The following is a 26,967-nucleotide window of genomic DNA, read 5'->3' on the forward strand; positions in this document are numbered from 1 at the left end:
AATTGCCATAGAACTAGGACATCCACTGTGAGATCATATCATCTATACATGACAGGTATTTGCACCCCAGCATCTCAGCAATATAACTTCCAAACTAAGACCTGAACTATGAGAACACTAGTTGGTATACTAATGTGAATGAGAAAATTTCACAAGGATCTACCCCAGATGAATAACTATAGGTAGTTCTGGGCTGGAAAAAAAGAAGAGTTAGTGTTCATTGTGGTCAAGTCCCCTGACATGGGTTCTAATCCCAAGTGGTGAGCCCTAAACAAACACACATGTGAGCAACACTAGACAGACACAAAGGTTGCATTTATATATACTTATATATGTCTGTGTATGTATATAATTGTATAAGAATTATAACTAAAGAAGAGAAGCTTATAAATTAGACAGGAATTTTGTGGGTCAGTGGAGGAGTTTTTAGGGGGAGGGAGATAGAAACAATTTCATATATTATTCATGAATGAAATTCTTAAGAAAGGTAATGTTAGAAAATAAAAAGAATATAATTTTACTGAGCATTAGATATTTACAGTATACTTATTATAATTAACCAGATTGAATCATAACCATAGGCCCTAGATGTATACTATTGTGTAGCTAAATTCCCAGAGTATCAAGATATCATCAAATATATATGTTCATACCTATAAACAAATGCTGTTCTCATGGATAATAACTGAACTGGAATAAATGTAGGGACTAATGACTACACAAAGGGCTAAAATTAGTGACAAACAAATTCTGATCCTCAAACCTATGATTCCTGCCATACATTTGCCATCCACACTAAACACAGGAAACATTGTGGAAGAGTTAGCAGGAAAAATGTAAAACCTAAAAGTTAAGGATAAAGGCTATAAATCCCATCTCCTAAGAAAGATACAGCCATTGCAATCATGACATCACACCAGTTACAGGTGACTGTACTAGTTCTGCAAACAAAAAGGAAGGTTTTCCAGGAGTCTCAACCTTTTCTTAAGGACTATTTGCCCTGATTCAGAGGGACAGAGAGAGGGGGGAAGGGAAGGAGGGAGGGAGAGAGAGAGAGAGAGAGAGAGAGAGAGAGAGAGAGAGTCATTGCTTTTAGTTATCTATATCCCAATTGGTTGCACTGCCTGACTCCAATGTATGTCCCTGACTAAGCTTAACTAATCATAAAATGACTCAAAACTCATTAATCTGAATAAAGATTTGCCTGGAGAATGGGAATCAGGACTTCATAGAAGTGGAAGTGAGACACAAGAGCATGTGGGAAGGGAAGAATCAGAAATCATTATATACATTTACAAAGAAATAAAACCAGACCAATATTGTCCATTCTATTCAATTCCTACATAAATATTTGAAAGGTAAAATAACCTACTCATAATATTATTTTCATTTTGAGGAGGGTACTGATTTTCTATGTAGGCTAAACAGGCAGTCAGCTTTTTTCTCATATTATCCCATATGATGAGATATATTTAGTAAATAGTATTTAAGTTGGATTGGTAGAGACAGCCACTGTTTCATACCACACCCAATCTTGTGCTAGAGTGTTCAAAACCATGAGTCTAAAATCAATTAAAAATAAAATGATGGTAGACAGAGTTCTTGCTAACTTTAAACCACTTCTTAAGTATAATAAGTTATGATACATTGCAGCTCAAAATTAGCATGTAAAATCTAAGAAGTTGTGGAAGTAAATGGAAAACATTTAAAGTTTAAGAGGTTTAGTGAAACATGCCATAATGAAACATTAATTACTCCAATCTTCCCTGTTCTACATTCTCTCAAAGTGCAATTTACCAAATCCATTAATTAGCATCAAATTTGATTTTCTCTTATCTATTATGATCCCTAAATTTTCAAAACTGTTTTCCCTATTCCTTGGTGAGGAAAATATTCTAAAACAGGATATTGAAATGTCTCTGTCCCATGTTAGTCTTTTTCATCCAGTATTTTAGTATTGTAGTTGACGTATCTTTCTGATTAACATTGAAAATGATGATTACACCATGTTCAAGGTATAAAATATTTTACTTAGTTAAATAAGGACTGCTATAATGTGAATTGAATATGTTTAAAAAACACATTGAATTCATTTTGATCTCAATACCAAGTGTACATGCATTTAAGGCAGTGAGTAGAAGAAAATAAAGTCAGGTACAATTTTTTTTAAAAAAAGTTTAAGACCTATATAAGTGCTCCAATTCACACTTTTTCCTTATATACTAAGATGTGAGAATGTATCTAATTGTGCAACAAATTTTCTGACTTGAAAATTGATAGTCTAGTCATACAAAACTACTGTCATAGGGGACATAATACACTTTTTTTCTCTCATAAATAAATATTTAAAAAAACAAAAAAAAGATGCTTATCCACACTAGGGCATTATTCATTCCATACAATATGATTTACATAGAATTTTTCATTTCATATGAAATTCTGAAACAAGCAGATCACATACTGAAAATACTATACAAAGGAAGCAGCAGCAGCAGCAGTCAAGCTTCCTGCAGGTAGGCTGCTCCAGTTCCATCATCCCAACAATCAGAACCTGTAAGCTACATGTCTCACTCAGTCCACAAACCCTCATATTCCAGCGATGTCAGAGTAACCCTGAAATACAGGTTACAAACACACAGAGAAGACCAAGAGGTGAATGGCCACCCACCAGGTGGGACATCCTACTCTCTAGGCCCTCCATACTGGTGCAAACTTTGGGCCCCTCTCTCACCCACTTCAGCATCTCGAGCCAGCAAGCAGTCAAGCTTCCTATGGTAGGCTGCTTCAATACCCATATCCCATTGATCAGAACCTGAAAACTACAAGCCCACACTGCCACCAACCCACCTATCCCTCAAAACCTCAGAGGAACACTGAAACCCAGACTGCAAATACACAGAGATGAACAGGAAGCTGCAAATATACAGGGAAGACTAATGGAGGAACCCTGAAGGACAGGCTGTGACTTCACAGAGAGACCAAGAAAGGAACTCTGAAGCAGAGGTTATGATTGCAGAGAGAGGACAAATAGAGCGAACCAAGAGAACAAACCAAGAGAGACATCAGTGGACTCTTTGAGACAAAGACAATGACAGTACAAATCAGACCAAGAACAGTTTCAAAAGGCACATGTTATCAGGGGCCACTTTTTCATTTACTGGCTGTAATGTAAAGAAAAATGAGCCTATATTTCACAACCCTAGTGAAGCTAAGTAACAAGGTGAACCCTAAGAGAAACACATATAGATCCCCTGGGGAAGGGGAAATAGAATGTATCTCCTGAGAAAATTGGGATAGTGGGGTGAGAGGTAGAATTGAAGGCATAAGACAAAGAGGAGGGGGAAGGGAAGAGTGTAGTAGAATATAAGGGCGTGGGTTAGTCGAGATGGAGGAGGGAACGACATGGAAAGCAAGTAAAGAGATATTTTGATTGAGGGAGCCATTGTGGGACTGGCTCTACAGAAATTTCCTGGAATTCATAAGGATGACCCCAGCTAAGACCCAAAACAGTAGAGTAAAGAGTGCCTGAACCATTCTTGCCCTGTAGTCATATTGATAAATATCTTAAATGTCACCACAGAACCTTCATCCTAAAACTGATGTAAACAGAGGGAGAGATCCACAGCAGAGCACTGGGCTGAGCTCCCAAAATCCAGCTGAAGAGTGAGAGGATTGAGAATATGAGCAAGGAAGTCAAGACACTGATGGGGACCCCCACTAAAACAGTTTACCTGAGCTAATGGGAGCTCACCAACTCCAGAAATAGAGGGAAAGAATCAGCATGGGACCAAACAGGACCCTTGGAATATGGGTGACAGTTGTACACTATGGCAGACTGCAGGCCCACTGGAATTGACAGAAGGGTTTATCCCTGCTGCTTCTACTGACTTTTTGAAGACTCTTTCTCTTTGGATGGATACCTTGCTCAGCCTAGATATAATAGGGAAGGACATGAAACTTTCCCAAAGCAATGTGCTGCACCCTTTCTGAGGAGTGGATGGAGGGAAAATGGAGAGAATGAGAGGAGGGGAAGGAGTGGGAACTGGAATTGCTATGTTAAATGAAAAAAGATTGTTTTTCTTTAAAAAAATAAAAAATAATGAAGCACCAACCCTGCCCCACACTTTATAGTGTTGTACTGGCAAGGATTTTTTCGATGATGTCTTTTTCTTCTGAAATACTGTCCTTATGATAAGAGTAGAATGGTAGAATTAATAATATTTCTACAAATAACAAGTTATTGAGTTTCTGATTTTAAAACACTGTCTTATAATCACAAATGAAATATTAATTATGAAACATTCAGTATACTTGTTCTTTTCCAAAATTATTTTGAAAATAGTCATAAAAGATAATGTATAAATTGTAACCTTAAAGAGTGAGAGAGATATATTGGTTTGAAAAGTTTTCCATATCTCATTCATAAGTATAAATATTGGGTATTGTAGCATGAATATAATTGATCTTAATAATAAAACTTTGTAATAACATGAATCTAATTGGTCCTAATAATAAAAACCTGGTGTCAGATATTAGGAGGTGAAAGTCAAAAGATCGGAGAAGCAGAGCTGGCAGTCACTAATTCTTACCTCTATGAAATCCTCAGAACAAATAGGTGTCCTGTCTCTACAACACTGCAGACTGAACTTTGAGCTTCTATCTCATGCTGACTTATATTCATTTCTCTGTCCAGTCATATCCCTGCCTGTCTCCACCTCTTTAGTGCTGGGATTCAAGGTCTGTGACTGCCAAGTACTGGGATTAAAGGTTTGATCCACTACCACCTGGGCTCTGTTTCTCTTGTAGCCTGGCTCAGTTTCATGTAGCCCATGGTGGCCTTGAACCCACAGAGATCCATTTCCCTCTGCCTCCTGAATGTTGGGGTTAAAGCTGTGTGCCACCACTGCCTGGTCCCTATGACTAACTAGTGGTTTAGCTCTACACTTTGATCATTAGGAAAGCTATATTTGTTAGATATCAAACAAATATCAACAGAGGATATGCTTAATTCAGTGTAGTTCCAGATGGCTCAATGCCTGCAGCAAGCTCAATGTAGTTTGGTTATGTCAGTTAGATATATGTAAGAATAAAATAGTTACCTTAACTTGAATATCATTGTATTAGCACTGAAAATATAAGAATCTAAAAACTGACAGAGAATAGTTTCTCTCAAGAACTAGAAGGTCTGGTATTTAATAGAAGAAGGAATGATAAAAGTGTTGTTCATTTGTAATACATTCAAATAAAGAGGAGGTAAAATCTTCCTTTACTAACCTCATTTCTGTTATTTATATAAATCTAAGATTCTGCCTAAGAATCTTCAATAAAAAATCTAAAGAATATTATATTGAGAAAGGAAGCTGTACTGAGAATGTATGCTTCATTTTACTAGAAACATCACTACCATACCTACCAGACCCCACTCAGCATATCCATGACAGCACGAGCATTAAGAAAGGAAATGGAAAAAAAAAATCAAGTTGGAAAGAATTTCTAAGTCAAATGTTTCCAGCCTATCAGGGCATTTATTCTTCCTACTTTGTCATTTAATTTCAAGACACACCTTGACATGTTATCAGGCACAAAAACATGGAAAATAGAGGCTGAATTAAATTTCTTAACAACACTAAATGTTCCTTCAGTTTAGGCATACATCATGCCCTATATCACACTCACTTATGTTGTACTGAAAGAAGTAAGGATGTGGACATGTTTATCTTATCAATTGGCTGTAGGTTCATATTCATTCAGGGTAAGAAACCAAACATGTGTACAAAAATTATATATTATGACATATTAAATATCAGTAGGTGATTTTGAAATTTATGTAGAAAACATACCTAAATGACACTTCATATAGACAAACATGTATCAATTTATTTAAACACTTGACTTTATGGGCATCCTCATATTCACAAAGAAACCACATGAGGCACTTTCGGCACATAACATCACCCAGCCCAGCCTGTCTGGGCACTGGGTCCGAATCCTCAGGGCACCCAAGCGGGTGGGAGTTCCTTTGCTTCTATGGCCTGCCTGCACCAAGCAGGGTAGGTGCTTTGTTTGCGAACTGCCCAATCAGCACGAAGGCCTGATCTCCCAACGCCAGGAGAGCCAGCGTTGGGGAGAGCCAGCGTTGGGGCACCAGGAGAGCCAGCGTTGGGGAGAGACAACATTGGGGAGAGCCAGCGTTGGGTAGGCAAGGAGACCTGATCCAGTAAAAGAAGATCCATAAGGGAGCATTTGGAAGAAGAAATGGGCAGACGCCAAGGCAAGAATTCTCCCAACAAGCTGAAAAGCAACATGAAGCCACCAAAAACCAGCAACATCACAACGGGAGGGCATGAACACCTTAATCAAGAAGAAGTAGAAAAGATTGACTTCATGAAAGTGATTGACGCCCTTAAACAGCATGTAAAAAAACGCCCTTATAGAAATGGATGAGAAATATAACAAAAAGTTTGAAGAATTGAATAAATCAGTGAATGATACCCTAGAAAACCAAGGAAAAACAATCAAACAGATAATGGAAACAGTTCAAGACTTGAAAACTGAAATGGAGGCAAAGAAGAAAACACAAACAGAGGGCCGGCTGGACATGGAAAATTTAAGTAAACAAACAGAGTCTACAGAAACAAACATAACCATCAGAATACAAGAGTTAGAAGAAAGAATCTCAGATTCTGAAGATACCATAGAGAAAATAAACACACTGATCAAAGAAAACAGCAAGTCCAACATACTCTCATCACAAAACATTCAGGAATATGGGACACAATAAAAAGACCAAACCTAAGAATAATAGGAGTAGAAGAAGGAGAAGAAGTGCAGCTCAATGGTCCAGAAAATATATTTAATAAAATTATAGAAGAAAACTTTCCCACCCTAAAGAAAGATATACCTATGAAGGTTCAAGAAGCATACAGAACACCGAATAGGCTGGATTTAAAAAAAAAAAATCCCCTCGCCATATAATTATCAAAACACAAAGCATACAGAATAAGGAAAGAATATTAAGAGCTGCAAAGGAAAAAGGCCAAATAAAGGTAAACCTATCAGAATTATACCTGACTTCTCCATGGAAACCATGAAAGCCAGAAGGTCCTGGATAGAAGTACTGCAGAAACTGAGAGACCATGGGTGCAAGCCCAGATTACTATACCCAGCCAAGCTTTCATTCACTATAAATGGAGAAAATAAAATTTTCCAGGATAAAAACAAATTTAAACAATACACAGCCACAAATCCAGCTTTACAGAAAGTAATAGAAGGAAAATCACTAACCAAGGAGTCCAACAATGACCACAATAACTCAGACATCTAGAGACGCTTCACCAACACAAATCAAAGAAGGGAAACACACAAACTCTATGACTAAAAAAGTGACCGGAGTTAACAACCACTGGCCATTAATATCACTTAATGTCAATGGACTAAACTCACCTATAAAAATGCACAGGCTAAGAGATTGGATAAAAAAACAGGATCCAACATTCTGCTTTTTACAAGAAACACACCTCAACCACAAAGACAGGCACCTACTCAGAGTAAAGGGCTGGGAAAAGGCTTATCAAGCAAATGGACCTAAGAAACAAGCAGTTGTGGCCATACTAATCTCTAACAAAGTTGACTTCAAACTTAAATCAATCAGAAGAGATGGAGAGGGGCATTTTATACTCATAACAGGAACAGTTCATCAGGATGAAGTCTCAGTCCTGAATATCTATGCCCCTAAATAAAAGCACCCACGTACAGAAAAGAAACATTGCTAAAACTCAAGGCAGCCATCAAATCGCACACACTAATAGTAGGACACTTCAACACTCCTCTCTCACCAATGGACAGGTCAATCAGTCAGAAACCTAACAGAGAAATAAGAGAATTAATGGAGGTACTGAAGGACTTAACAGACATCTATAGAACATTCCATGCAAATTGGAAAGAATATACCTTATTCTCTGCAGCTCATGGAACCTTCTCAAAAATTGACCACATAGTCGGTAACAAAGCAAACATCCACAGTTACCAAAAAATATTAGTAACCACCTGTGTCTTATCAGATCACCATGGATTAAAGTTAGAATTCAACAACAATCCTACCCCCAGAAAGCCTACAAAGTCATGGAAACTGAAGAGTCAACTACTGAACCATACCTGGATTAAGGAAGAAATAAAAAAAAGAAATTAAAGTCTTCCTGGAATTCAATGAAAATAAAGAAACAACATACTCAAACATATGGGACACTATGAAAGCAGTCCTAAGAGGAAAGTTCAAAGCATTAAGTGCCCACTTAAAGAATACAGAAAAAGCTCACATTGGAGACTTAACAGCCCACCTGAAAACTCTAGAAAAAAAAAGAAGCAGCTACACCTAGGAGGAGTAGAAGACTGGAAATAATCAAACTGAGGGCTGAAATCAACAAAATAGAAACACAGAAAACAGTACAAAGGATCAATGAAACAAAAACCTTGTTCCTGGAGAAAATCAACAAGATTGACAAACCACTATCCAAACTAATCAAACGGCAGAGAGCGAATTTGAAAATTAATAAGATCAGAAATGAAAAGGGGGACATAACCACAGACACAGAGGAAATTCAAAGAATCATTAGATCTTACTACAAAAGCCTATATGCCATAAAACTGGAAAATGTAAAGGAAATGGAAACTTTTTTAGATAAATACCATATGCCAAAGTTAAATCAGGACCATGTGAACAATCTAAATAGACCTGTTAGTCGCGAAGAATTAGGAGAGGTTGGCAAAAACCTCCCTACCAAAAAAAGCCCAGGACCAGATGGTTTCAATGCGGAATTCTACCAGAACTTCCAAGAAGACCTAATACCTATATCCCTTAATGTATTTCACAATATAGAAACAGAAGAGGCATTGCCAAATTCCTTTTATGAAGCTACAATTACTCTGATACCAAAACCGCACAAAGACTCAACCAAGAAAGAGAATTAAAGACCAATCTCACTCATGAACATCGATGCAAAAATCCTCAACAAAATACTGGCAAACCGAATCCAAGAACACATCAGAAAAATTATCCATTATGATCAAGTAGGCTTCATCCCAGAAATGTAGGGCTGGTTCAACACACGAAAATATATCAATGTAATCCATCATATAAATAAACTGAAAGAAAAAAATCATATGATCATTTCATTAGATGCTGGAAAAGCATTTGACAAAATTCAACATCCCTTTATGATAAAAGTATTGGAGAGATTAGTGATACAAGGGTCATACCTAAATACAATAAAAGCTATATACAGCAAGCCGACAGCTAACATCAAATTAAATGGAGAGGAACTCAAGCCATCCCACTAAACTCAGGAACACGACAAGGCTGTCCACTCTCGCCATACCTCTTCAATATAGTGCTTGAAGTTCTAGCAATAGCAATAAGACAACATAAGGGGATCAAGGGGATTTGAATTGGAAAGGAAGAAGTGAAACATTCGTTATTTGCAGATGATATGACAATGTACATAAGCGACCCCCAAAACTCCACCAAAGAACTTTTACAGCAGATAAACACCTTTAGTAATGTGGCAGGATACAATATCAACTCAAAAAATCAGTAACCCTCTTATACACAAAGGATATGGACGCAGAGAGGGAAATCAGAGAAGCATCAGCTTTGATGATAGCCACAAACAGCATAAAATATCTTGGGGTAACTCTAACCAAGGAAGTGAAAGATCTATTTGACAAGAACTTCACGGCATTGAAGAAAGAAATTGAGGAGTATACCAGAAAATGGAAGGACCTCCCTTGCTCTTGGATTGGGAGGATCAACATAGTAAAAATGGCAATTCTAGCAAAGGCAATTTATAGATGCCATGCAATCAATATCAAGGTCCTATCAAAATTCTTCACAGAACTTGAGAGGACAATAATCATCTTTATATGGAAAAACAAAAAATCCCAGGATAGCAAAAACAATCCTATACAATAAAGGATTGTCTGGAGGCATTACCATCCCTGACTTCAAACTCTATTACAGAGCTACAGTGATGAAAACTGTGCGGTACTGGCATAAGAACAGAGAAGTCGACCAATGGAATCATATAGAAGACCCGAATTTTAACCCACAAACCTATGAACACCTCATTTTTGATCAAGAAGCCAAAAGTATACAATGGAAGAAAGAAAGCATCTTCAACAAATGGTGCTGGCACAACTGGATGTCAACCTGTAGAAGAATGAAAATAGACCCATATCTATCACCATGCACAAAACTCAAGTCCAAATGGATTAAAAACCTCACTATCAGTCAGAATACATTGAACCTAATAGAAGAGAAAGTGGGAAGTATCCTACAACAGATGGGCAAAGGAGATCGCTTCCTATGTATAACCTCAACAGCACAGACATTAAGGGCAACATTGAATAAATGGGACCTACTAAAACTTAGAAGCTACTGCAAAGCAAAGGACACTGTCACCAAGACAAAAAAGCAACCTACTGACTGGGTGAAGATCTTCACCAACCTCGAAACAGACAAAGGTCTGATCTCCAAAATATATAGAGAACTCAGGAAACTAGACTTTAAAATGCTAATTAACCCAATTAAAAATGGGGCACTGAACTGAACAGAGAATTCTCAGCAGAGGAAGTTCAAATGGCCAAAAGACACTTAAGGTCATGCTCAACCTCCTCAGTGATCAGGGAAATGCAAATCAAAACAACTTTGAGATATCATCTTACACCTGTCAGAATGGCTAAAATCAAAAACACCAATGATAGCCTTTGCAGGAGAGGATGTGGAGGAAGGGGTACACTCATCCATTGCTGGTGGGAATGCAATCTTGTGCAACCACTTTGGAAATCAGTGTTTCGGTTTCTCAGGAAATTCGGGATCAACCTACCCCTGGACCCAGCAATACCACTCCTGGGAATATACCCAAGAGTTGCCCTATCATACGACAAGAACCTTTGTTCAACCATGTTCATAGCAGTATTATTTGTAATAGCCAGAACCTGGAAACAACCTAGATGCCCCTCAATGGAAGAATGGATGAAGAAAGTGTGGAATATCTACACATTAGAGTACTACGCTGCGGTAAAAAACAATGACTTCTCGAATTTTGCATGCAAATGGATGGAAATAGAAAACACTATTCTGAGTGAGGTAACCCAGACCCAAAAAATGAATATGGGATGTACTCACTCATAATTGGTTTCTAGCTATAAATAAGGGTCACGGAGTCTATAATCGGTGATCCTAAAGAAGCTAAGTAAGAAGTTGAACCAAAGGAAAAACATATAATTGTCCTATTGCCTGTGGGAAGTAGACAAAATTGCCGGGGAGAAAATTGGGATCTTGGGGGTGGGGTGGGATGTGGGTAAGGGGAGACGGGGAGAGAAAAGGGAGAAGGGGAGGATGGGGGGGACTTGGGGAAAAAGGAAGATTGGGATAAAGGAAGGTAGGATAGGGGAGCACGGAAGCACAATTCTAAGTTAAGGGAGCCACCTTAGGGTTGGCAAGAGACTTGAACCTAGAGTGGCTCCGAGGAGCCCAAGGCGATGGCCCCAGTTAGTTCATTGGGCAGCTGAGGATAGGGAACCGGATATGACCCTAGCCTATAGCAATACTGACGAATATCTTGCATATCATCATAGAACCTTCATCTGGTGATGGATGGAGATAGAGACAGAGACCCACACTGGAGCACTGGACTGATCTCCCAAGGTCCCAATGAGGAGCAGAAGGAGGGAGTATATGAGCAAAGAAGTCGGGACCACGAGGGGTGCACCCACCCATTGAGACAGTGGAGCTGATCTACTGGGAGCTCTCCAAGGCCAGCTGGACTGTGACTGAAAAAGCATGGGTTAAAACTGGACTCTCTGATCCTGGCAAACAATGAGGGCTGATGAGAAGCCAAGGACAATGGCACGGGGTTTTGATCCTACTTAATGTGTTGGCTTTGTGGGAGCCTAGCCAGTTTGGATGTTCACCTTCCTAGATATGGACAGAGGGGCGAGGACCTAGGACTTACCACAGGGCAGGGAACCCTGACTGATCTTTGGACTGGAGAGGGAGGGGGAGAGGAGTGGGAGAGGGGGAGAAGGATGGGAGGAAGGGGAGAAGGGTGGGAGGAGTGGGAGGGAAATGGGAGGCTGGGAGGAGGTAGAAACTTGTTTTTTTTTTCTTCCTTTTCTCAATAAAAAAAAAAGAAACCACATGAGAAGGGAATGGATTTGCATATACAAAGATCTGGCAAAGAAATAATTCTAAACTAATAATCTATTGTCTATGAGAATAAATCTTCTCAGATATTAAAGAGCTAAGATGAATTACAACACAGTCTTCATAAAAACAGATTTGAAGACATATGTCATAACACATTAAGAGGTAAAACAAAATAATTTTTCCAAACTGGCATAAATTGATGATTGTGAGTCTTCATAAAATGATATTAAATTTAGTTTAGTAGTCATATAACTGTTTCTAAAAAAAAGATGCCTTAGTAAATGTGCTTTAAAAATAGTAAAATGTGTAGTATTCCATAAATTTAATGGATGAAATATGGATGCATTTTTATGCTAATGAAATCAAATTCGGTAATGAAAGTGAACAACACTTTAAAAATGGTGTGCTAATGTTGTAATATTAAATGAAACAGAAAAGATAGAGTGCTGCTAATTTGAAAACAGTAATTTAATCATATTTAGAAGTTCCAGTCTTCAATAGAAGTAGACAATAATAATTCATATCCATTCATAAGTAGTAGAATTATCAATTGACAATGTCACATTCATAAATCAAATCTATATTAATTCCAACACTTGGAAGAAAAAAGTCTATATTGTGAACTCAAAATTATTCAAGTTAATGATTAATGGATATCAAGTAGATCTGAAACTGCCATTGATGGAAATATTGAGAATGTGTAAATATCTATCAAATTAGTGATCTAGAAAATAGTTGTCTAGTAGGATTAAAGCAAAAGGAATGAATTAAGCTAAAAAATAAGTTTAGTCTTCATCCCTTATCAAGGAATCTTCTTGTAGCACAGATGGAGACATTAAAATCAAAATGCCATCGTGGAGTCCAGTCCCAAAACATCTATCTACAAAACACTCTCATACCTAACGCTCAGGGAAACTTAATCAAGTGGGGTTGCAAATTCTCTAAGAGCCAAAGAATGTAGGTTTGTGTCCCTAGAAATGTCAGAAGTTAAACCAACAAAATCTCACCTTCTTAGAGATCTCAAGTTCTACTTAGTATATTCGCATTGTCCTTATTCAGTGAAATTAATTTACTTGATGTAGATGATTATTTCAAACAATAAAAGAGTATAAAATTCTGTAAGTAAAATTACACCTGAACTTAAATTTTGAATTATCACAAACTAATTAAGTCCTTCTCTCATTTCCTTGGGTGTAGATTAACCTGAAAACCATACAGAATCACAGTGCCATCTAAAGAGAAAAGATCCCCTCCAAATCCACTGAATTTTTACTAGAACTCATCAAAGTGTTAAGCAATATGCAAAATAAGTCTACTATATGAAAACTATTATGCATCTTACTCATAAACATAGCTACACAATACTAATGGTTAAATATACACTTTATTGTGCCTTTATTATTCAGCATAAGTGATTTCTTTTGCTATTAAAATATGAACTGAGGAATACATGAAGTAGTACGTGGTTTAGGCCTCTGGCATCATAGTTTCAGAATGTTTACTGTCTTAGAGCATGGATTCTCACTCAAAAGTAGATATTAGATATAAATCAAAGAATAACCAGGCTACAGTCCACAGCACCAGAGAAGCTAGGTAAATCTCACCAGTCTTGTTTTTTTTAAAAAAAATATTTTTTCTTTTTGCATACTATCAAAAAATTAATATTTTAATTCATATGGTAAAGACATAAATGTAAATATTACATAATTAAAGAAGGTAACATTTTTTCATAATTGTTGAAGAATTCACTTCTTTTGGCATTTATGAATTAGAAAATTAACAATCTATAGTTGATTCATGACGGAATTAAGTTCTGAGAATACTGGTCACAAATGTTGAGTTAAATCTAGGTATTGAGATCGTGTAATTTAACTTCAGATCAAGGAAATCAAAAGAAGGAAGGAAGACAGCATTTACATATTTAAAGAAGACAACTGGATAAGAAGAAAAGTAGAAAATCTGGAAACATTCTAGTTATTTTTCTTTATAAATGATATATTACAATACTGTGTATTGGTAGCTTTTGATAGAGAGAAACTTATCAGGCTCAAGAGATGGTTCTTCAGATAAGAAGTCTTGTTACTCTCACAGAGAACCCAGGTTCAGTTCCCAGCATCCATATGGTAGGTCACAATAATTTAGAATTCCAAGTTCTGCTAATCTGATGCTTTTTCTGACCTCCAAGGTTAATACATACATATGGTGTCAATACATACACTCAGGTATAAATATATGCACATAAAATAAGGTAAATAAATGTTTAAACTTAATTAGATAAATTTACTTCTTATAGTGACAAGTCCCAGATAATAGCCCAAGATAACAAAGAAGTACATATGTATGACACACTGGTCCTTTTCCTCAATCTTCATAATATTGAAAAGGTCAGAAAACTTTCTAGATTCTCTTTTAAAGGGTTATTAATATCCATTTTCCTAAAGTGGCATTTGACTTTATGACCATATTATCAGAAGCTGATGTGACCCTTCTGAATAATTTTTCAGTACATAAAAGCAATTGACCATTCCATATTTTGTGTTAAGCATCAGAACTTATTTCTGCTTCTTTTTCTTCTTACTAATATAGAATTCTTCATAATTATCTTTAAATTTTTATTTTATAAACTAAAGTAGCTGTAAACATTCTTTTCCTCATATGTTATTCTCTTCCTCTGAAGAATTATCGCTATGTGGTGTAACAGATAGTTTAGCAAATAAGAGTACTTCCTGAGATTCATAAGGTCTTTAAAAATTTATTTTCTAGAAACCATTTAAAAGCAACAGTATTGGACTGACCTAGGGCTCAACATATATCTGACAGTCTGTAGCCTGGTCTGCTTGTGAAATGTTTAACAATGGGATCAGGGGCTCACCTTAAAGTTTTGACTGGCACTTGGGAACTTTTACTCCTATTGGGTGTTTAGTCTTACTTCAACTTGATATGCTATGCCTTGTTTACACTCATGGGAGGCATGCAACTTTCTGAACAGAAACAAAGGAGGGGTGAATTAAAGTGGAGAGGAGGGCAGGAGGTGGGAGAAGGGGAATGGGAATAACTAAACAGCAGTTACATTGCAAACGATTTTATTTTTTTTATTAATTAATTTTTTTTTTTTTTTTTGGTTTTTTTCGAGACAAGGTTTCTCTGGCTTTGGAGCCTGTCCTGGAACTAGCTCTGTAGACCAGGCTGGTCTCGAACTCAGAGATCCGCCTGCCTCTGCCTACCGAGTGCTGGGATTAAAGGTGTGCGCCACCACCGCCCGGCTTGCAAACGATTTTAATGCCAGAGCAGAGATGAGGTAGAGGAGAGGGAGTCAGAGGGCTGGTGACAGTCAAACTATTTCCACTCTTATTGAGAGATACAGTCTTGAGGCAATGAGGCAGAAGTGAGAGAGCAGGACACCAGACATCCTCTACATACATACAAGGCACAAGTACACATATTTGTGTGCATATGTTTTACTCACAAATACAAATAGTTCTAACTGGACAGTAGCTTGCAAAAACAGTAGCAAAGAAAAGAATATTTAAAAGGGAATGTGGGAGGATCTGGGAACAATTGGAGTATTGGGTACACATGATCTAAAATACATTGTATTCATACCTACAATTACAAAAATAGATCAAAATTATGAAAGGAAAATCCTTTCAAAATAAATACAAAGTCATCCACTTCTTACTATATCCATTTCTCTCTACCTATTGCTATCATTGTCTCTCAGATAAATTATCAAAAAAAATCTCCTGTTAGTCTTGATACAGCAAAAGACATTTTGGGTTTCAAGGTCACAGCACTTTTATGAGTCCCCAGGTTCAACCAAGAGCACCAGGGAATGGAAAACAAAGAAAGAAGGAAATGAAAAGAATAAACTTGAAATTTTCTTTTTGTTTTTGGACAGACATGAGGGTTCTCTTTACTATGTCATTTTTTGTGCAATCTCTTTTCTTTCACTCTCTGTTATGTAGAGGACCCAACAGTCCATCTTTTCCCTCTGGCTCTGAATAAACTAAACACTGCCTTTGTGCTGAGTTCTGAAGTGGTTCAGCAGATGTACCTAGGATGCAGAAGGTAGTTAATTTATATCTTTTTTACTTGTCAATAAAAATTAAATACTGCCATGTAGTTTCAAGAAAGTAAAGAATTTTAACATATTCTTGAGTTATCCTTTAAAAAGTCAGGACTCTTCTCATTTTTTTTTGTAAAAATTAACATTAGTCTATAATTCAATGTGATACTCTGTTTACATGAGCATTTGAAACTAAAATGCTGTGATAAATATTCCTTTTAAAGATACCCTCATCAAACACAAAGAATCATGATAAACCCTTTGGAAAGCACGGCCCAAGAGTACATAAGTTCTTAAAAGTGAAAATAACTTACTGAAAATAAAAAGTTAATCCTTAAAATAAATGCTTGCCAGATGTAAATGTCAAAAAGGTTGAAAAATATGATTTCAGTATTTATGTTTGTTACAATAATTCAAATATTATATTATAAAGTTAGGTATTACTGACATGATTTTGTAATTAAGCTTTTTCTTAGAGCAAATGATACACAGTTTATGAATTCTAAGTGTGTTTTATACCATATGACAAAGTTTCAGACAAATTGTTTGTGGTGTGCAGTAATAGGTATTGGCCCATTGTTTGAGGTCTATTCTATTCTTTTTATCATTAACTATGAATCTTACATTTTATATTCTGCTGATTTCTAGATCAAACTATTGGGAATCTTAGGATAATTTGATTGTGTGAGTTTTAATTAGGATTAATTTTATTGTGATAAAACATTATGACCATAAACAACTTGAAAGGAAAGGTTTTGCTTACATGGCTTATGTTTCTATATCACTGTTGGTCACTAAAGGAATTCTGGAAAGATTCACAAACAGGACATGAACCTCAAGTCTGCTCTGTTCTGTTCCAGTGTAATTTTGAATGTCTGTGTTATAAATATGGTACCATTCTTTTATTTAAAATTGTTATGTGTTAGAAAATTTTATTCCTCTGTATAAAAATAGAGTAGAAGCAATCTATAAAATAACACTTTTTTTATTCTCACTTAAATATGTGATAGGGTTTGAGTTGTTGATCTTTTACTTCAAAGCATGCAATAAAAAGGGCACTTTTTTGATGTGTTTGTGTTTATCATAATTCATCATATGTAAGAAGGAAATTAATGAGGTTGTTAATTCATTTATTTTAGAGCCACAGTAGATTATATGTTTATAAATGCATAAAATTTTATAATAAAATATTTAATATATATATAATTACAATAATTTTATAATCAGATTTGTTTGTAACTTCATAGTAATATCTACATGATATATTCAAAACACAAATGCATATCTGAAAACAGAATAAATTAATTTGTTTTTACTACAAATTTTCATGTCATATCAAAATACTAAAACAGGAGACCTAAAGAGACCTAAGAAAATTAAATGTATTCTTTAAAATCTGTGTGTTCCTTGGAGCATGAAAATATTTTACTTATAATTATACTTAATGGCAGTATCTTGTGTTTTTATGCTTGATCTGCTTTAAAAAATCATTATTTTCAGTGTGCTTTTGTTATTCACGTTGCTTCATGCAGACTATGTATATTTAGGTGAAACAAAGCAGTGAAGTCTTTTTTTGTTGTTGTTGTTGTTTTAGCTAAATAAAGGAATTTTCCATTTATTAACAGCCAACATTTCTCAAACAATTGTAGGGATAAGTCCCGCCCCTTAGGGGGCGTGTCCTCCTCAGGCTAATGTTTACCTATAAATCTGGCAAGTGTGCTCCCAGAGCTTGCTTCTGCTTTCCTGGTGTCTGTGAAATGGGTGGTTCTGTAAGTCTATTTCTCCATTAAAGCTGTATATATTTTTACAATCTGTGTGCATTCGTTTACGCCATTACATTTTGGCGTCCAACGTTGGGCTATTTTGCCCCCCACTCAAGTGCGTAGCCCGGTTAGCTCAGATTCTGAATCTCAGGGTTGTGGGTTAGCCTGAGACGAACACGCCCCCTAAGGGGCTGGACTTATCCCTACAAACAATAAAATATGGCATCTATTTTTCTGGTACCTACATTTGTGCTATACATGACTTAAGATAGAATACTGTGGTGTCTATTCTTTCTCCTTTTTTTGCTGCAATATTTATGCAGTATAAGGAGCAAACATTTCAGTGAATCATGGCTTTAAGTCCTAATATATGTACTCAATAATTAATGTGATCTTATTTTTCCCCTTCTCTTTGATTCTTGTTTGGGTAGCAGCTCAATATAGAACTGAGTAGTTTTGTCAGAAAGCCTGAAGAATTTAAAGAGACATATTAGAAATGTGAGAAGGTCACAATAGTGTCGTATTAACCAATCTTTAGTTAAATGCCTCGACATATACTCTAGAGTCTTCCATACATTTCCACAGAATGCTATATCTTGTATTGAAGAGACTTCCTGCTCTTTTTTTTTTAACTCCTAGACATATACAGGATGATTTCTGCCTGAATCTACTATAAGCTAGTGGTTACCCTGATATTGAGAATCGATGGTAATGGTAAATTTACCAGTGTTAAAGAGACTACATAGGCACTTCAATTCCTTAAGTATAAGTTATTGCATCCTTCCTGGCATTGCCTTTTAATTCAAGATATTAACAGTTGATGAATTCATCTCCTAAGACAGAAGGATCTGTAAAGTGAGGATGCAAATATTTTGTTGATTTTTTTTATTCAAATCTTAAAGCCACAATACTTGATATCATACATTAAATCAAGATTATTTAATTATATTTCTTAAATAAACTAAGAAAAAAGCCATTGATAAAACTTCTAATGAACACTGAAAATATCAATATACACAAATAATATAGTTTCCGATTTTTAGGAATAACATTTTCTATCATTGCATGGAGGGAACCATTTTATTTCTTCAGGAAATAAGGCCTGAGAATAGCACAAATGCCTCCCCTCGTGACAAACAGCTGGACACCCAACCCACTTGACAAGAGCATGTGGACATTTCCCTGCATGAATCTGGGATATGACCCTGGGAGCATGTCTACTATGTGTTCTTCTTGCTTTCACTGAGTGAGTCACAACAGGTCATGGAGTTTAACTGTTCTGGAAAGATAGATTTTAACCATAAGAGTCTTAAAGACATGTTATTAAATAGATAATATCAGGAGTTAATGAGAACATTCAATGAACAGGGGATGAAGCAGCATCACAGTAGTCCACTGCGCCTTCACTTCTAGTAGCAGTGCCAAAAACCTAAGAAGTTAATAGAGATACATAAGGACAAGGGACAAGCAATACCAACTATTAAAATTCTCCAAATTATGTTGCCTACAGAATATATAGAAAAACCTACTATGTCTCTAGAAGAGACAGAGTAGTACAAATGTAGAATGAATTGATCCAGCTTTGGACAGTGAATTGATCATAAGAACCCAAGCCCTATCCATGGGACGCATAAGAATATTAGCCACAAGAGACAAATGGTCTCTCACTCTGCATGATGCTGTGACTGCATGTGCTGCCAGCTGGGCACACAGTTCTACCCACAGGTCTGATTAGCTAGCAAAGTTCCTTTTTAGCTTGCAAAACTGCTTATGTTCCTAATTATATATATGCACACACATATAAATATATACATACACAACACACACACACACACACACACACACACACACACACACACATATATATATATATATATATATATATATATATATATAGGCTCTCCGTGGGAGAGCTGAGAGATGGAAGATGAAAGAAACAGATTGGTAACATGTGTAACCATTTTTAGAAACATAGGAAGTAATAACTTATTGTAAAAACTGTTCATACAAACCATGGAAACTGTATAAATAAAGATGCTTCAAGTTATCTGAGTTCACTTGTTTGAACGACAAAAGGTGGTCACAATCTCTTCATGGTGCTGACAACACATATCCATACCAGGCATGCAAGCCCATCTCCAGCAAGGATTCCAGTAATTTCATTCCTTCTTTCATTGTAAATATTCAATTAACATACCCTTTAATTATGAAATTGCTCATTTAAAAGTATGATATTTTATCATATTGAATATGTATGCTCTTTTTCATCAAGAAGAGACTTAACATCTGAGAAATTCTGCAGAAAAGAGAATAATTGTCTTATTGTCTGGTTTTGGAGAACATTTGCTCATATATACCTGTAACTTAAATAAAAAGGAAAAAGAGAAAAGGGGAATGAAAGAAGAAAGGTTCAAAGAGAGGCTCAATCATAGAGGGAGACTATAGGAAAATAAGAAGCTGTAAGAAGTTTGAAGATGGGATACAAAATAACACTAAGTAATTAAGGAAAAGATGTGGTTCAGGTTCAGGTAAAAGGCAGGTTTACTATGCTCACTTGAATGAGGCCCTCAGAAGGATATTTATTTTGTTAGATTGTATTTTTAAATACCTGTCTTCATTTTATCATTAGTGTAATGCCCATAGCAATAAAAAGTGGCTCAAAAAATTTGTCATTTTGACATGCAATTTTCTAGGCCCATTTTGCAAAGCCATGCTTAAGTTGTGAGGATATCTTAGCATAAATATACATTGCTTGTGGTGATTAATCAATATTTATCTTGGGCTATATATTTACATCTTTTAAACCTGAACCAGTTTACTAGTTTCTGTATGACTAGGATACACTTTGTATAATAGAAATTACAATGTTTAATATTGGGGAAATGGTTTCATTATTAAGAACACTTATTGCTCTTTCAGACAATGTTGAGTTCCAAACACACACATGGTGCCCCACCACCATCCATCACTCCAGTTCAAGGGTTCAGACACCACCTTCTTACCTCCACAACCGATGGCGTGCACACGTACACATACATACATTCCTAAAAAATACTGATTCACAAAAATAAAGGAAATAAACATATTTATTAAAAATATTATGTTTAAAATAATTGTATAGCATTTTCCTTCTAATTGAATGGTGCCATACTGGAAAGAAACTCTCTAAGTCTAAGGAAAACCTAGAGCAAGACTCGAGAAGCTTCAGGAAGTGCTAAAGGGAGACTCTTTAAGACCCAGCAATATTCAATAAGCAAACAACTCATAATTATTAGGAATTCCTTACAACTCTATAGATTAATAGGCTCCCAAGGTCATATGAGCTATAAAACTATAGCTGGAGGCACATACTCTGATCTGTATAGGTGCCACAATGTGCGAGAGTGCTTCAGCATTCAGGCTTTGTGAGTTATCACCTATGATGGTGTGGGTTTCAATGATGTAACTGCATTTGAGATGTCCAATCTTCTGTAGTCAAGACCTCACCCTAACTCCTGTAAGGAATTCCAGTAAAGTGGGGGATCATCAGCCTGAGTAATGATATAGATGATTTTGGTTCAGTTATTGTTCCAGTACCAACCAGCAAACTATAGTAACACCTTTCTCACTCCCTGATTTCATTTTGTAGCACATCCATTGCAGAATAATAGTTAGCAAATAAACCCAGTGTTAATAGGTCTTTATTCACACTAATGATTATTATGAGGTGCTATGGTATCATGGTAGGGTTGATTATTCTGTCTGACCTTGAAATGCAAAAAAGTAATTATATATTTATTCATAAACTCAATTATTTATTATGTGGGTGTCTGTAGAAAGAGAAAAGTAACTCATGTATATATGGAAAACATACATATTTAAAATAAGGTTTATAATCAAGATTACATTACACTTTAAGAACTAGTAAAATAGAGGATATCATTGTTAAGTTATTTAGCTTAGTCTGAATTAGCTTTAAGAACCACATATGTATCTTGGTCATCAAAATGTACATTCAACAGGTATTTCTTTTAAAATTTAGCATGACTATATAAAATATTTCGCACCTACTAGTTTCCCTAACTGCCACATGAATGATGATGAAATATATTATTTCTGGAGCTGGTTACAAACATTTTTTTTCTGTGATAACATGGCTTAGAGCAATGACAGCTGTGATACACAGCCAACATCTTACAGGTTCATTACAGCTGCAATTTTTCAGGATGGAAGATGAGGAATAGAGATAAAAGATAGTATGAAATGAGGAGAAAATAGTCTCACCATTTATTTTGATACACAGTTTCATAATGGGAATTATTTTTCAAAATAGTCCCTTGACAATAAGTGTGAAAATGTCCTATTATTTCCTCTTGGGACATTGAGTTCCAAAATTTTACAATTTTAAAGATTGTTGTTCAAATAATTATATCTTTTCAAATATTTCAGGTTTAATTTCTTAAATTTCCATATGTTTTAATATCATATTAAAATATGAAGAATTTTCTTTTCCCTTTCTTTTATTTTTGAATCTCACTGTTATTTAGAAAATTTATACTGATTGCAACTGCTTAATGCATAAATCAATACTAGACTTCTCCCTAAATGAAGTTATTAGTATTTATTTTTGTCTAAGTCAGTAGACAAACTGGCATAAGAACATAATTTATATTCCTTTGATCACTATAACTTTTCATAACAGAACATAAGACTGGAGTACACGTTAAGCAACCCACTACCCAGTGCTTGTACAAGAAATTGGTGACAGTAGAATCTGTCAGCAGACATTCAGTTCTCTTCCTTAACCACCCTGGAAAACATGGAATTGTTTGCCAAGAGTACCATTGTAGGCGAAGACTGCTTATTTGTTTACCAGCCACCCAGACAAATAATTACATAGAAATTATATTAATTGCAACACTGCTTGTCCGTGAGGCTCTTAGCCTACCACCAGTAAGGTTCTGAATGGTGATTCATGTCTTTATCCTCTAGTGTCTACACTTCTCCCTGACTATGCCTACTCTTTCTCTACATCTCTGTTTAAATTTTCTGCCTAGATTACTCTGTTAAGCCATTGGCTAAAGCAACTTATTTATTAACAAATGGAAATAAAACATATTCACAGCGTACTTAGTGGAATCCCACGTCATACCATGGTATAAATGTGACACTTTGAACTTGCTCTTAGTCATACATAGGTTAAAAGTAGACAAAGACAAGATATCCCAAGTAAATTGAGTTCATAGGAACCTTGGGAGAGGGTTGAAAGGGAGGGGAGAGACAGGGAGGGGAGCAGAGAAAAATGTAGAGCTCAATAAAAATCAATAAAAAAATAAGTGACACCAGGTGGTTTATTGTCTAAGCATATGAAACTAAAACTGTCTTAGTTAGGGTTACTATTTCCGTAATGAAACACCATGACCAAAAGTGAGACAGAGAAGACAGGGTTTATTTGGCTTACTCATCCACTTCTAGATGTAAAGGAAGTCAGGGCAAGAATCTGGAAGCATGCTTGGCGGTGGTGGTGCACACCTTTAATCCCAGCACTTGGGAGACAGAGACAGGTGGATCTCTGTGTGTTCAAGACCAACCTGGTCTGCAGAGAGAAGTCCAGGAGAGACTAAAAATGCTACAGAGAAACTCTGTCTCGAAAAACAAAACAAAGAAAAAAGAAAAAGAACCTGGAGGCAGGAACTGATGTAGAGGCCATGAAGGGGTGCTGCTTACTGGCTTTCTTCTTCACCAGACTTGCTCAGCCTAGCTTCTTATAGAACTCAGGACAACCAGCCCAGGAATGGCACCACCCACAATATGCCTGACCCTCCCCTATAAATCATTAATTAAGAAAATGGCCTTATATACTTGCCTACAGCCCCATCATATAGAAGCATTTTATCATTGGAATTGCCTCCTCTCAGATGACTTTAACTTGTGTCAAGTTGAAAAAAAAATCTATCCAGCATAGACACTAATGGAAATTAGAATTTTTCTCACTCATTTGTATTTTTACATTTCAGATGTTGATAACCACCCAGTGGGTACTGTACTCCACAGACAGCAGAGGTACAGAGATTTGCTATCACAGAGCACCCTACAGGACAGTACTGGAGAGAAACAATGTCGGAAGGAAGACTTTCACAAGTCATAACAAAGCAAAATGAACAGCAAGGCACATGTATTATCTTAAATTCTATTTCACACTTTCATTCTTCTTGGTAGTACCTATACTTATATTTTCTTTTTTAAATTATATAGTTATTAAGTAGTCAATACATTTGCCTGTGGGTATTTTGTATTTATAATTCTAAATGTAATGTAGGAAGAGCAAAGCTCAATAGTAGAACATTTGCCTAACGTTCAGGGTCTAAGTGAATCCCTAACACTAAAAACAAATAAAAATCTGCACACACACACACACACACAAAAAAAAAAAAAAAAAAGAAGAAGAAGAAGAAAAAGTTAGCTGAGCTACACCTGAAGTAATGCCAAGGTCAGTGGTGCTGAAACATTTAAAAATGTATCTTGTGTCCATGTGTATTGAGACAAAACAGAATGAATAAATGATAACAGTTTGCTTTGTTGAAGTCACCTTGAATTGTTTCCAAATATTTTCAAGTAATCAAGTCCAACCCAAGGTTACTATGAAGAACACTCCTGGCAGCAAGATAAAGCAGCCGGTAGTGACAGGTGGAAGAGTATGATGGACAGGAATAAAAGTCAACTGAACATCTCATCGTGAGAACAGGATGAATGAACACATACAATCCATCTGTCATAATGTCGATTTCTTTACATACTATGGATATAGTTCAAGAATATTCTTTGTTCTGTTCTGTAGTCTCTACTTACATGAAGAACTGCTTCCTCTTTAAGCCAAGATATTATATAATGTCCAGGATGTAGAATAATTCATATGTTTTAATGTTAGAATAACCCTTCTTTATTACAAGTAGAATAAATATTAAATACTATTGTTTTCCTTTATAGTGTTTTTAGTTTTAGTTCCTTATAATTCATTCCAGAAGCATCAAGATAAACACCTAAAATAAAACAAATGGAATTTTTTTATCTACAGTTAGCAAGATTTTTTGATTAGTTATCCACTAAATTGTATTTTAAAATGATTTTTGTTGTTTATGATAGTATATTCCTAAAATCCCAGTATCTTAAAACCTGGTAAGCGAAAATGCACCAACCCTGCTTACAAATGAATTCAAAGTCACCCTGTTTGCATTCATGAGATGTTGTCTTGAAGTAAGAAAAGTAACTAGTGCTGGTGTTTTAGTAAATAGCAGAGCACTGGACCGAAATGCATGAGGCAATAAATTAAAGCCTTAACAAAAAATAGAAAAATATATTCTGCATTAATCTCATTTATAGTATCCATATAGTATTTTAACACTAAAATGTGTGTTTTAAGTAACAGACTGTTATTCTTTATTCCTTACTTTACAGGATATTTAGAAAGTCTGATCACAATTTTAAGTTAATTTCATAAAGAGAAACCTGTCTATGTGTATTTTTCAAATTTAAGGTGGTTTAATTTTTGTTTGATGTTCTGACATTCTGAGCACTCCTTATAAAATTATTAATTCTCCTCATTTAAAATGATAAGAATAAAAGAAGAGTGAATGATCCTGAAAATTATTTATCTTTATTATATTAATTCTTCTATTGTATGCTACCTAAACCTAAAACATACCAAACACACACACACACAAACACAAAGTCATTGATATAATTTTGACTTTTCTTTCACAACTTTTACTATTTTCAAATGTAGTCAGTAGCAATCAAATTAAGATTAAATATAAAAATTGATCTTTGCTGTATGGAGATTGTTAAAGATCAAGGTCAAGTTATTTGGCTAAAGAGATGATAACTGGAGTTCACATAAGAGTTTTGCAATTTTCCACTATACTGATTTTCTTATAAATAAGATTGAATGTGAAATGACACTTTTTTGTCTTTGGCTATAGATGGGTAAGCTGTGCCACCTCTGCATGGAATGAATAAAGTAAATTCTTTACCTTAGATGTCTTTTCTGATGTTTATTTTGGTGCAAAAATTAATTTAAACATTTTTTGAATAGTTAACATTTTTTGTTAACTATGTTAATTGTGACTTTGTCAATCAAACTACGTAAGGAATATTACAGACTTCAAACTTTTGGAAGCTATTCTAAAAGGACAGAAAATGGCTTAGCACATTCTTGAAAAGGATTGCATTTGATTGAGTTACTAGTTTTTTAGTTGGGAACATTGGGACACAAGAGAATGTGGAAAAGTGTTGAAACATGTTTGAAACATGTTGACTTTTTAAAAGTGCCCATTATTCAAGAATTGACAAAGGTTTTCTTCTGAGGTTTATCATATTGGTAAAGTATTTTATTACCTTGGCAAAGCTGAGGCTTAATTATCAGAATTCTCTGTAGAATTGTGGAAATGTTATGACCACAGAAACAGAATGAAATGTGAACACAAAGTAAGATTGGGAAACACTTGAGAAAAATTTCCTTTTAGGTTTTGTTTATTCTTCTCTAACACAATACTTCCTGACTACAGCATCCTCTCCCTCCAAACTTCCCAGTGCTTCCTCCACTCTTCCCCAGATTAATTACCTCTGTATTTCCCCAGAAAATAGCATGCCTCCCAGGGACAAGAACACAGCACAAAATACATCAAGATCATTATCAAACCCTCATATAAAAGCTCTGCAAAAGAAAAGGATCCTAAGGGCAAGCAAAGTAGAGTCACCCCACTTGCACCATCAGGAGTCCCTAAACCACCAAGCTGAAACCATAACATATATGCAAAGGATCTAGAAAAAAACCTTTGTAGATTTGCTGATTACAACTTCAGTCTTTATGAGCTCCCATGAGCCCTGCTTAGTTGATTCTCTGGTCCTTGCTCTTTCTGTGTCCTTGAGTCCTCTGGCTCCCACAGTTCCTCCTT

This window comes from Microtus oregoni, unplaced genomic scaffold, assembly GCF_018167655.1.
Source record: "Microtus oregoni isolate MIOR12 unplaced genomic scaffold, Mior012 000031F_ref0000149, whole genome shotgun sequence".
In the NCBI taxonomy this organism is placed as follows: Eukaryota; Metazoa; Chordata; class Mammalia; order Rodentia; family Cricetidae; genus Microtus; species Microtus oregoni.